Raw genomic sequence first — 13,026 nt, forward strand, 5'->3', positions numbered from 1 at the left:
AAAAACTATTTTCTTAAATGGAGATGTAAAAGAGAATGTTTTTATGTCTCAGCCTAAAGGATTTTCTATGAAAGGACATGAACATAAATTATGAAAACTTGTGAAGTCATTGTATGGCCTCAAACAAGCACCGCGAGCCTAGTATGAAAAACTAACTAAGCATCTTCTGAAACTCAATTTCAAACATTATGATCTTGATGATGCAACTTTATTTGTCAAGAAAGATGGCAAAACAGTTGTATATCTTGTGGTATATGTAGATGATATTTTGATGACAGGGAACAATGAAAGCTACATTGCATCCATAAAGAAGGAATTGGGGAAAGGTTTTGAATGACTGATTTGGGCTATGTTCATTACTATCTTGGCATTGAAGTAACCCAACATCCGAGGTCCATATTTCTTTCTCAAAAGAAATACATTGGAGATCTGTTGAAGAGGTTTAACATGACAGAATGCAATCCTCTTACTCCTCCAATGGAACAAAACTTAAAGCTCACATCTATTGAAGGAAAAGAATTTTAGGATGCAACAAAGTATAGACAAATTGCAGGAAGTCTCAACTACCTAACTACTACCAGACTAGACATTTCGTTTGCTGTTGGAATCCTCTCCAGGTCTATGCAAAAGCCTTGTGAGGGACATTGGTCTGCTGCAAAAAGAGTTCCAAGGTACTTGAAGGGAACTCAAGACTTTGGAATCACATGTACAACTTCAGCTTGATTGGACACTCTGATTCAGACTTTGACGAAGACAAAGAAATTTGGGTAGCTACTTCAGGATATGATATGAGTCTTGGATCAGGAGCTGTCTCCTAGGGATCATGAAAACAATCAGCTCCAGTAGATTCCACAACAGAAGCTAAATACGTGGCAGCAACTGAAGCAACAAAAGAAATTATGTGGCTCAGGAAAAATTTTGAAGATTTGCAAGTAAAAGAAGTACAATCAACTCCACTAATGATTGACAATATCTCTGCAATAAAGTTGGCCAAGAACCCAAAGTTCCATGATTGACCGAAGCACATCAATACTAAATATCATCTGATTCGACATCATGTTGAGGCCGAAACAATATATCTCCGTCATTGTTCCACTAATGAGAAAATTGCAGACATCTTCACCAAAGCGCTTGGAAGAGAAAAGCTTGAATGATTCAGAATGATGCTTGGACTCATCAACATCCCTTCAGATTAAGGGGGGGAATGTTGACACCTAATCCTCAGGATTGGGTGAATATAATGTAAATAGATAAATAAGTAATATGAATAGTCATCGGGAGATGAAGTGAACAGTCTCTCCCTCATGCATATAATGAAGACCTACCTGAAGGAATAAAACACACGAATCAATTTTGGTTGAGTTACTGCCTGGTACAATAGTAATGATTCTTGTCAAATTGTGTAACTTGCAAGCTTTTACGTGTTTATGAATGTGGTGAATGTAAGAGTTGCAAGGATCGTGGATGTACTCATAGCTGGAATGATATCATGTAAGTCCATGAAGTCTTAATGCTTACTTGCAAAATATTTTTCTTTATTTCGATGTTGAGCATGGGGGAATTAGGTGGTCATGTGCATTCCGTTTTTAGTCTAATATTTGTGATAAAAGTATGTTTATGTAGCATAATTGGTTGGCCTATGTGAACTGCAAATTTGTGGCCTTAGGATTTTGAGAGACAGTTCTCAAGATTCAGTTGTCTGAATTTTACATTTTAAATACCATCACAAATTATGATGGCTTAGAATTTAATCCCTTGGGTTGTAATTCACCTTAATACTAAAGAGAGGTGGGCACAAGGATAATTCAATCTTCTTCTCTACAATGTTGTTACATAATTCATAAATTGGTCCTTGGCATTATATGGGAGATATAGCTTGTAGTTGAAATATGTATAGGTGAGTTGACAATGAGTGGTTCCTTGTGAAATAAAGTCCCACTGGAACCATGACATGAATGTTGACCATGGACCATAATTTGTAATATAAGTGAAATTTTAAGGCATTATATTGGAATACTTATATATCACAGAAAACAACATTAAATATAATGTAACAATGTGCATATTGGTGGACATAACTAAGTATCCCTCCCATGGTAACAATCGAAAAATTAAAAAGGCTTTGATGGGATAAGGAATCTGGACTGATAATAGTTATTGCATCAAGTATATATATAAGATGGGGAAATTTTAATTAGCTTGAATAAATAATAATCTTTTTAAGTATTTAGGTTTGGTTAGATATTTATAACTATTGTTTTAAAATTATGATAAAATTTTACTCAAAACTTTTAGTGATAAGAAATTAATAAAAATTAGATTTCTTTTCCTAATTTATTTTGAAATATTTTTTAAATTTTAAATTGGTATTTTTAATAATTTTTCATATTAATTTGTTTTTTAGAATAATTTAATTCCACAGATATATATATATATATATATATATATATATATATATATATATATATATAAAAATATAAATATATAAATTGTTACTAATTCTTATTATTTTATAGATTAATGAATTATTTTATAAACAAATAAATTATATATATAAATAATTTAGTCAAAGAATTTAATATTTTTTAATAAAATAATTTATAACATTAACACCATTAATAAATATAATGGTATTAAATTGTAATTTTAATAAAAAAAAATCATTTTCGACCTTTCAAATACGAAAAGATATATCATTACATAAAAAACCAATAAATAAAACCATATTAAATTAAAACTTTAATTAAGAAATATTTCTTTTGAAAATTTCAAAATATAGTTCCAAAATAGTTGTACCAAATTGCCTATTTCAATTAATACTACCGTTATTCTTTACCATATGAAAATCGTCCGATCATTTTTTACCATTATGGAAATTGTCAAGGGCTGAAACTTTCTCAAGATATTCACTAAATTAAAACTATAATTTTTTAAATTTTAAATTGGTTCTAAAGTAAATTTACTAATAAATTAATTTAAATGAAATATTAAATAGTTGTTTCATCAAATTATTAATTTACTAATAAATTAATTTAAATGAAATATTAAATAATTGTTTCATCAAATTATTATTAAAATTATGATTATAATAAGATAGTAGGAGTGAGATGGGTTATTCTCAATTTTGATAGAAAGAAAATGAAATTAAATATAGTTGGGTTAGAAAATATTATGTAAAAAATGAAATTGAATATAGTTGGGGTTAGGCAATTGGACAAATAATGGGGCAGAGACATATAGAATATGCAAGAGATCCCTTTTGGCCACAAAAGAAAACATTAAAGTCTTGGTGGTATTGATATCTTTGTCATTGATTATCTATCACATTGTTCATGGATTTTTCTTAAAGTTTGCAGATTGCTAAGTATTATTGATCTAATGAGGAAGATTTATCTACTATTAGCTTCTGTCATATGTTGAGAATGAACAAATATACTGCAAAAATTCTTGTGAGTAAAGGTGTAAACATGGATTCATAAGTCCTAATGAGAAATGATATTCGTTCACTCACAAGTATTCCTTAACAATGATTTTGCTATGCAAAGCAAATTTAGTCTATATATTTATAAGTCTTTTGGAGAAACACATTAGGGGAATTTTGAGATCTAAAATGGGCCTCCTAAGAAAAATGTACAACCAAAATAAATTTTAAAAGAACCAAAAAGATTCAAGATAATGATGTCAACCATGGGGTGATTCACCATTTTTGGAGTAAAAAAGTAAAAATGTTTAAAAATAATAAACTAATAAAACTACTTTTTTAACTCATATTTTCATCTTATATCTAGAAGTTTTTACTCAAATTTGAAGTGGGAGTACTCATTGGATGAAAAATTTAAGAAGTACCGATGTTGCATACTTTTGATGGACCTTGCTACATGAAAAATAAGAAATACATGAAAAAATGGGATTATAATCACGTTTTTCATGTATTTGTCATTTTTCCTGTAGTGCGATCTATCGAAAGTATGCAACATAGGTATTCTTTGGATGAGGAATCAAATTTTTCATCCAACAAGTGTTTCCACTCAAAATTTGAGTAAACCCATAGGGAGATAAGTTGAAAAGATAGTTTTTTTGTTCTCATGTAATGTAATCTTATTTTATTATTTCCACTATTATTTGATAATTTCTATAGGAGCCCCAATTTAGACCTCAAAAATCCCCTAATGCCTTCGAGGTCCTTTAACATAGTAAAAAATTAATAAATATTGGAAAAACACTAATATATATTAAGAATAAAGAACATAATAAGGTTGTCAAGTTACAAGTATAATTGGCCTAAAAAAAACTTCCTTGTATTATCCTCCTATATACATCATGATCAAAGTGCTTATTTTGATTCAATACCATATTTTATTTTGATTTACAATATATAGGATTTCAAATAAATTTTAATATAATTTATAAAATTTAAATTACTCTTTCACTTAACTAAAAAGAAATATTATATCAGCTTTATATATATATATATTAAAAACAAATAATCAATATTAAAATAAAATAAAATATTATAAAATAAGAAATCCCACATTTTTAAAACATATTTCTTATATAAAAGGGAATAACCCTAAAATATGGAGAAGAAAAAATTAATAGCCATAAAATAATCGCAATAACGGCCAATATCATGTTTTCATTATCAATATCTATGCAACGAAGTTTAATTCAATATACGTGAACACATTTGATCATTTTTTCAATTTCTAGAAATATTTTATGAATATTGAAATAGTTTATAAATATTCAAAGAAAAAACGAATTCAAAGAGAATAAACAATTTATGAATATTGAAAGAGAGTATGAATTCAAAGTACTTTATCATTTTTTTAAAATATAGTATTTCTTTTTCACTAAAAATATGGGTATTTCATACAAATTGAAGCACCAACAAATTATTGTTTAATTATATCTAATATTCAAATATATCTATGATGGTCAATAGCTATAACATTCTATTTAACCAAAACATTGTTAATAGTTATGGTTTGACTTGCCCAAAACATAAATAGTCAAACATAACAATAATTATAAAGGTTCCACTTAATATAACAACATCATTTAGAAAATATTGGCAGGCATTCATGCAGGGGAATGAAAAAACGTTTTCTATAATCAATAAATTGTTCCAAATATGTCACGCTTAACAATATTCAACAACATTGATTGGAGGATGTCAATCTCCCCACTTCAAATCAATGGGGGTGCTTGAAATCATACTTGTGGGTGTGTAGCATGCATTATATATATATATATATATATATATATATATATATATATATATATATATATAGTTGTATCAAAATATCTTAAGAACTAAAAAGTAAAAGAGAGGGGAATAAATAGTCCTTTTGAGTATCATTTTTTTCGATCTTAGGAAGATTTTATCTCTTATTTGTTCTTACAATGTCCCTTTATTCAATTAATATGGAAAAATGATTTGCATCCTCGAGAGGATTGATCAATTTGATGAGAAACAATAATTGAGTATTTCATCTCTTAGTGCAACAACCCTTTTTCATAACACCTCGTGTATGTAAACACAACAGTTTGTGAATCATGGAAATATGTAACTTTATGTGAAAATAATTTTATGATTAGCTAATGGGAGGCATATATGATCCCAAAGCTCTTATTTGAAATCTATTTATGTGTCTATTGGAATACTTGTTGTGTGTATGTTTGGTTGCCTATGGTGTGTCATGAGCAAGCTCATACTAGATTCGCTAAATTTCTTTGAATACTACCTCAATCAAGGAATAGCATGAACTAAAAGTCATAAATATTTTGGAACGAGAAACATGGGTTATGTCAATGCCCATCTCTATCCCCTTCACCATGGAATGTGGTTGGGAGAAGGGAAGCTATAATAAAACATGGTTGAAGGTGTGAAGGAGAAGACACATAATGTGTGATCATTGAAGTGAAGTGCGAAGGAAGGAAATGGTAAACATGTGAAATGAGATGAATAAGAGTCGTCACAAAGAGCATAAATGAGAATAAGAAACATTTTCAAAGAGAGGCAATGAAGCATCTACAATTAGTCAAATGACTAAATTAGATTGGATTTTCTCAAAAGTAGTGTTCAAAAGTTAGGTCATATTCCCTAGGTCTCTCGTACATAGGCCATTAGATAGTGTACCGAAGCCTAGAGGGTTAGTGGGGAGCGAGGTGGAGTAAGTGAATCACTATGGTGCTTTCCATGAGGGTGTGATACCACCTGGTGCTTTTTACCTAGTTGCTCAACAACTAGGATATGGAAATTTGAAGCAATGCGATGCTTCTTGCGATGTTGTAAAACTAACTTGAAAGTGGAATACAAAATCTTTTGATGCTTTTCATGAAAGGTAGTTGTGAAGCCACAAAAAAAATTCATTCAACCTCTTGGAACATAGACATAACCCATCCCACCTTGGGTGAAGCCCTATATTTTAAATCAGTGAGTAAGTGAGTCACTTTAGTTCTCACTACTGTAGAGAACTCGTGAAATAGACTAGATATTGGTCTCCCTCTCTCGGGTACGCAACTAATAATAGTGTGTGAAACTCCTTGATCGAAAATTCCCTCAAACTTTGGATATGGTTAGGGGATGGAAAACTGCAAAAAAGACAACATTGTAGTTGGCCTATTATTGGCTGAAGAGATAAGTATAAATAGCTTATCCATTTGGTTTTTTGAAAACTAACGATTCTTGTTAGATTGTGCATGTCGCAAGATTTTAAGTGTTAATGAATCTGTTGATTGTAAGACTTGCAAGGCTTGTTGATGTACTTGTGGCTTGAATGGTGTCGTGTATATCCATGAAGACTTATTTCTTACTTGCAAAATGTTTTTCTTTATTATGATGTTGAGGTTGGGGAAATTAGGTGTTCATGTGAATTTACTCTTTACATAGCATAATTGGTTGTCATGTGTGAATTGCAAATCTATGGCCTCACACTTTTGGGACACAGTTCTCAAGAGTAAGCAGTTTGAATTTTATGTCTTTTAAATACCATCACAAAGTCTGATGGCTTGGACTTTAAGCCCTTCGGTTGTAATGCACCTCAATACTAAAAAGAGTTGGAGACAAGGATAAGTATTGGTCCTTAGGATGAGACATGAGAGATAGCTTGTAGTTAATATATGTACAGTTGAGTTGAAAATGAGTAAGCCCTTACAGAAACATCAACCATAACTTGTACCTTAATTTTAACACATTATATTAGGCATACTTATACATCACAAAAAAATATATATATATATATAATGTAACAATATAGATATGGGTGGATATAACTTAATATACTCCCATGATTACAACCTAAAAATAAAAAACGATTTGATGGCATAAAGCTTATGGAGTGATAGTAATTATTATATATATATATATATATATATATATATATATAAGATGGGGATAAGATGGGTAAATGTTAATTAGCTTGGATAAATAATAGAATTTTTCAAGTACTTAATTTTGGTTTTAAAATTATGCTAAAATTTTACTAAAAAATTTTAGTGACCACAAACTAAAAAATACATTTTTATTCTTAATTTATTTTCAATTATTTTCAAATTTCAAGTTGTGTTTTTTCATTTTTTTATTAATTTGTTTAAAAAATATATATATTTATTTTTAAACCCCACAAACATATATATATATATAATATTTATAATATTTATAATAAATTTTTGATTAATTGTTACTTTATAAATTATATTCTCAAAAAAATATTTCATTCTAAAAAGTAAAAAAAAAAAAAAATAATAAATCAAAAATTTTAAATTAATAAATATTTTTTTTTTAAATTTTCAAAATATAATTCCAAAAAATTATACCAAATTCACTATTTCAATTAATACGACCATCATTCTTTACCATTATGAAAATCGTCGCATTATTTTTTACCAATATGAAAATGGTCACGGAGTGGACCTTGGCCAGATATTCTATAAATTATAAATAACTATAAATCAAATATTTAGAAATGGAAAAAAAGCTATGGTGTTTTGAAAATCAAATCAACATTATAATTTTTTTAATCTTAACTAGATTTTTAACAAAATTTAATAATAAATTAATTTAGATGAAATATTAAAAAATTATTTTATCAAATTATTATCAAAAATATATTTATAATAGGGTGGTAGGAGTGTGAGAAGTTATTTTGAATTTTAATGGAAAAATCAAAATTGAATATAGTTGGGTTAAGAAATTGGACAAATAATGGGTAGAGACATATGGAATATGTAAAGGCTCCCTTCTAGCCAATATTTTCCTGAAGTTTGCAAGTTGATAAGTATTATTGATCAAAACAACAAGCTTTCTCTCCTATTAGCTTCTATCATATGTTGAGAATGAACAAATATACTTGTAAAAAATTTAGTAAGTTGTAAACATGGATGCATAAGTCCTAATGAGAAATGATATTCGTTCTCTCACAAATATTTCTTAACAATGATTTTTTATGCGAAGTAAATTTCATCTATATCTATAAGTCTTTTGGAGAAAAACCTTGGAAGACCTTTAACATAGTAAAAAAAACTAATAAATATTGAAAATACACTAATATATATTAAGAATAAACACCATAATAAAGTTACCAAGTTACATGTATAATTGCTTTCCAAATATTTTAATTGCTTTCCAAATATTTTAATTATACTATCCTGGTATATAAAACACCATCAAAATGGTTTTTTTATTAATACCATAATTTAATGGCAATATATATAATTTCAAATAAATTTTAATGTAAATTATAAAATTTAAATTATTCTTTTAATTAATTAAAAAAACATTATATCAACTTTAAAAATTTGTATATATATAATTTAAATATTATAAACAAATAATTAATAATGTTTTTTAAAAAATCAAATAATATAATATAAATTAAAAAATCACACATTTTAAAAATATATTTCCTATTTAAAAATATATTTTTTTTCCAACAAAAAACTTGATAGCCATAAAATAATGACAAGAACCATAAATAGCCAATATCATGTTTTGCTTATCAATATCTATGCAACTAAATTTAATTCAATTTCTCTTTTTAGACATGGTGTACATATTTGATCATTTTTGCTATTTCCGGAAATAATTTACGAATGATCAATTTCTGGAAATAATTTACGAATATGGAAAAATTTATGAATATTGAAAGAAAGAACGAAGTCAAAGCAATTGACCGAGGTTTAAAAAAAGCAATTTATGAATATTGAAAGCAAGAATGAATTAAACTACTTAACCACTTTTAAAATAAACATTTTATAAATATTGAAAGAAAAAATGAATTAAAATACTGGATCACGGTTTTATTTTCCTTTGAAATTTTTGTTACTTTATATAAATCACAAGACAAGTTTACTGAGGCTGAGGGATTGTTCAGAGAGTTATTTTGGTCCAAATGTGGGTAATTTTTTTTTAACAAATTCTGCAGAAAGTAAATGAGTGTTAATTTTTTAAAATAAAAAATTATTTAACACTTTTAAGGTATCTAAAATCTTGAAATTTAATCTGTCAAAACTACCTGTCAAAATTTACAAAACTGCCTGTCAAAATTTATCAAAATTTAACAAAATTTTCATGATTTTCAAAACAAAAACAATCTATTTAAACTACCGCTAAATCAAAGACCTTATTAAAATTTGAGAAAAAATTTCATGATTTTCAAAAAAACAGCAGCTAAATCAAAGAACCTAAAAATTATTGTTCAAACATAGTTAATAGCTACGGCTTTCTACTTAACCAAAACATAAATAGTCAAAGAAGGTTCCAATTAATATAACAGCATCATAGTCAAACAAGGTTCCAATTAATATAACAGTATCATTTCAGAAAATGTTGGCATTCATGCCAAGGGAATGAAAAAGCATTTTCTATAATCACTAAATTCTTCCAAATCTGTCACGGCAAACAATATTCAACAGCACTGATTGCAGCATGTGAATCTCCCCGCCTCGAATCAATGGGGGCGCTTGAAATCGTACTTGTGGGTCTGTAGCACGCACTAGTATTACCAGCAGTTCAAGGCCCATAAAACTCCAGCAGTTGAGAGCAAATATCTTCAAGTTGAGGAATAGACATATCGAACTCCAGAAACCATGGGTTCTCTGGATCCAATGGCAACTTGACTCGGAGGCACCTGGTTGCCAGATAGAAGGCAGCGCCAGCTATCTGGCGGGGTTTGAACCGGAGACATACCGTCGTCATCAGTCCATCATTCACAAAGTTCCAAGCAACCTGTGCAAACTCAGAATGCCATTGGTCAGCTTTGAACTTTTTGAAGGCAGATACGAGGTGTTTGTAGGGGGTTTCGATCTCGAGATCGAAGTTGAGTGTTCGGAGAACTAAATGCTCCCCCTTCAATATTATTTGTTGCATCTGCTCGAGCTTCGCAGTGCCTGCTTCTCCGTTTTCATGGATGGTTTTCAAAGCAAGTTCCTCCAACATTTTCACTCGCTCATCACTGAGTTTGTTGGCGAGGAGCAGGCAGCTGGCTGCGATTGTGCATCTGTCGTTGCTGCTGTGAGATTGGCGGAGATAGAATCGGTGGCACAGTATGGTAGCTGTTGCGACAGTCACCTGGGATAGCCCTAATTCCACTCCCAGACGTTGGATGAAAGAGCAGTACGATTGCCTAAGGCGATTTTCTTGCTCTGCGTCGATTCCATGGATTCTGGAAGGGCTAGATCTGTCGATTTGGGATCTGGTGAAATACCATCCCTCGCCCAATCCATGGATTCTGGAAGGGCAGGATTCCTCGTCTTGGCATCCGGCAGGCATTTTTGCACGCTTAGGGTTCGACACCTCGCGATGCAGGGGGATGACGAGAATGAGGGATGGTGGTCCGTAGAATGGAGAAGACGTCATTTATATAGGCGAGGCAGTGAGACGGAGTCAACAATCCGATGACAAATTGGTTTGAGTAATGGAGATCCCAGAAAATCGGAAGTATACAATTTGGGGTTGGTTTTAGGTTTTCTTGGGAGCCGTTTATCGTTTAAAATTGCAATTTTAGTAAAAATTGTTTTGTGTGGTTTTAGTGATGGGAAATTTGAAAATATAGAAAATATGTTGGCAATTAGGTTTAATTTGAGCGGTTGAAGAGATAGTTGTTATCTTGCTTACTTGAATTCGAATCTAATTTGTGATATGTTTTTTTTTGTAGTGATTTAAGTGGTAAGATAGTAACATCTCACTTCCTAAGTGCCTAAAAGTAGGATTAGATGTTTCCAAACTTCTTAACCCTAAAAGTTGGCTCAACTAGTTTTATTTACCACCCCAAAGTCACCATAAAGTTGTTCCTTTGATGACATTTACTTTAATAAATGTAAATAAGTACTTAAAGTAATGTTCCAATGTGTGTGGTTATAAAATGATAGTGTGAGATAACTATCTTTTACTTATAACGATATTGATTTATTAAAGCTATGGTTTATAGCATGCTATTTCAATTTATATATACACACATTATCATTGATAAATTTTATTTTAAGACTTTTTAAATGCCAGAAAAATTGTAGGTCATTCTTTTTTTTTCTAAACCAAATCTATAATAATTTGGGTGTTAATGTTAATATTTAAAATTTATATACAAGTCTGAGATATAAAATTTTTGTATTAAGAGCGAAGGGAACTCTACTTGAATGGTCCATGAGGCACAATACTTACTAAGGTTTTGCAAATGGCCTAGCAAGCTAAGTGGGCTTGATTGTCGGGAAAACTCCACAGTTAATTGTGTTTGAGCCAAGGAGAGGCCATCTACTACATCTCATGGAAGTAGTCATAGAATGACTTACTTAACGCAGTTGAATCCCAAAATAATATCTAATACAAAATTTTCATTCAAATAATAATTGATATAGGAATAATTAAGCAATAAATTAATTAAAAGTACAAGACTCTTATTAGAATGCCTTTTTGCTTATAGACATGTTTATCAGAGCTATCCATCTTATATTCGGGATCTTTAGGTACCATGCACCAACAAATTTACATTTTAACTTCTTATTTATTTGTTTTAATGTAAGATAGAATTGGAGTTCAGATGGATCTTTTGTTCATATTCATATGAAGCTATTCAAGAATCTTGTGAATAAATTTTTATTTAAGAGCTCAAGAATCAATAGGTTTATAGGCGAAATCAACTAATCAACTACTATGTTACACTCTAGTATGGAGAAATATAGTGACGTGTGTGTGAGACATGAATTATTGGATAGAATTAATAATGAAACATAGTGTCATCTAATTTAAAGACGTAATAACAATTTCATTCAGTTCAATTTGTTGTATTATAATTTATTTGTGTCAATGAAATTATAAACAATTTTTTTTTGGGAAAAAAGTCATAGCATTTATATTACAATAAAAGAAATTGAAATAATAATGATACATGGCAGTAATCACAATATTTCAAAACTTCATGTTTAAATTTAATTGGAAAATACATAAGTAAAGATAAGAATATATGTATTTTAAAAAATGTGAGATATCTATAAAATATAAATAATAATAAGTGCAACCACATAAAATAAATCATTGGCAATAATATTCATAACTATATAGAATATGAGAGTTGCTAATAACAAGAACATCCATTTAAAATAAATGGTTGGTAGACTCCGACAAGAATCAATCTATAACAAGCATCAAAACGCTCACTTCATAACATATCTCGTTTACAAAAATTAATAAAATCATAAAAACTAGGAGAACCATAAAAATTAAATACTCCGTAAATGCCTATAGACATCAATCCATGATAAGTATCAAAACAGTAACCCACAATACATTTTAAATTTCTCATATATATAACTAAACTATAACCTTATTTTAAATTCGCATTATTATTAATTATAAAAAGAATTAATATATTCCTTAATGATAGTAAATGAACGATGTAGTTTGGATGTGGAGGTGGAGGGTGTGAACCACCCCATTGAATCACACACAATTTAGATAGGTGGACGGCATGGCACGATTTCCCATGCATAACCTTATGCTAGATTTAATGTCATTAGTATATCATCTCA

General features: G+C 29.4%; 1 pseudogene; it reads right to left on the bottom strand.

The window, feature by feature from the left end:
* Positions 1-10,015: 10,015 nt before the first annotated feature.
* Positions 10,016-10,861, bottom strand: LOC149239928 (cyclin-T1-3 pseudogene; annotated as a pseudogene).
* Positions 10,862-13,026: the final 2,165 nt, after the last annotated feature.

This window comes from Pinus tabuliformis, chromosome 8 (assembly GCF_031772625.1).
Source record: "Pinus tabuliformis cultivar Carrire ecotype Pingquan chromosome 8, CPIR1, whole genome shotgun sequence".
NCBI lineage: Eukaryota > Viridiplantae > Streptophyta > Pinopsida > Pinales > Pinaceae > Pinus > Pinus tabuliformis.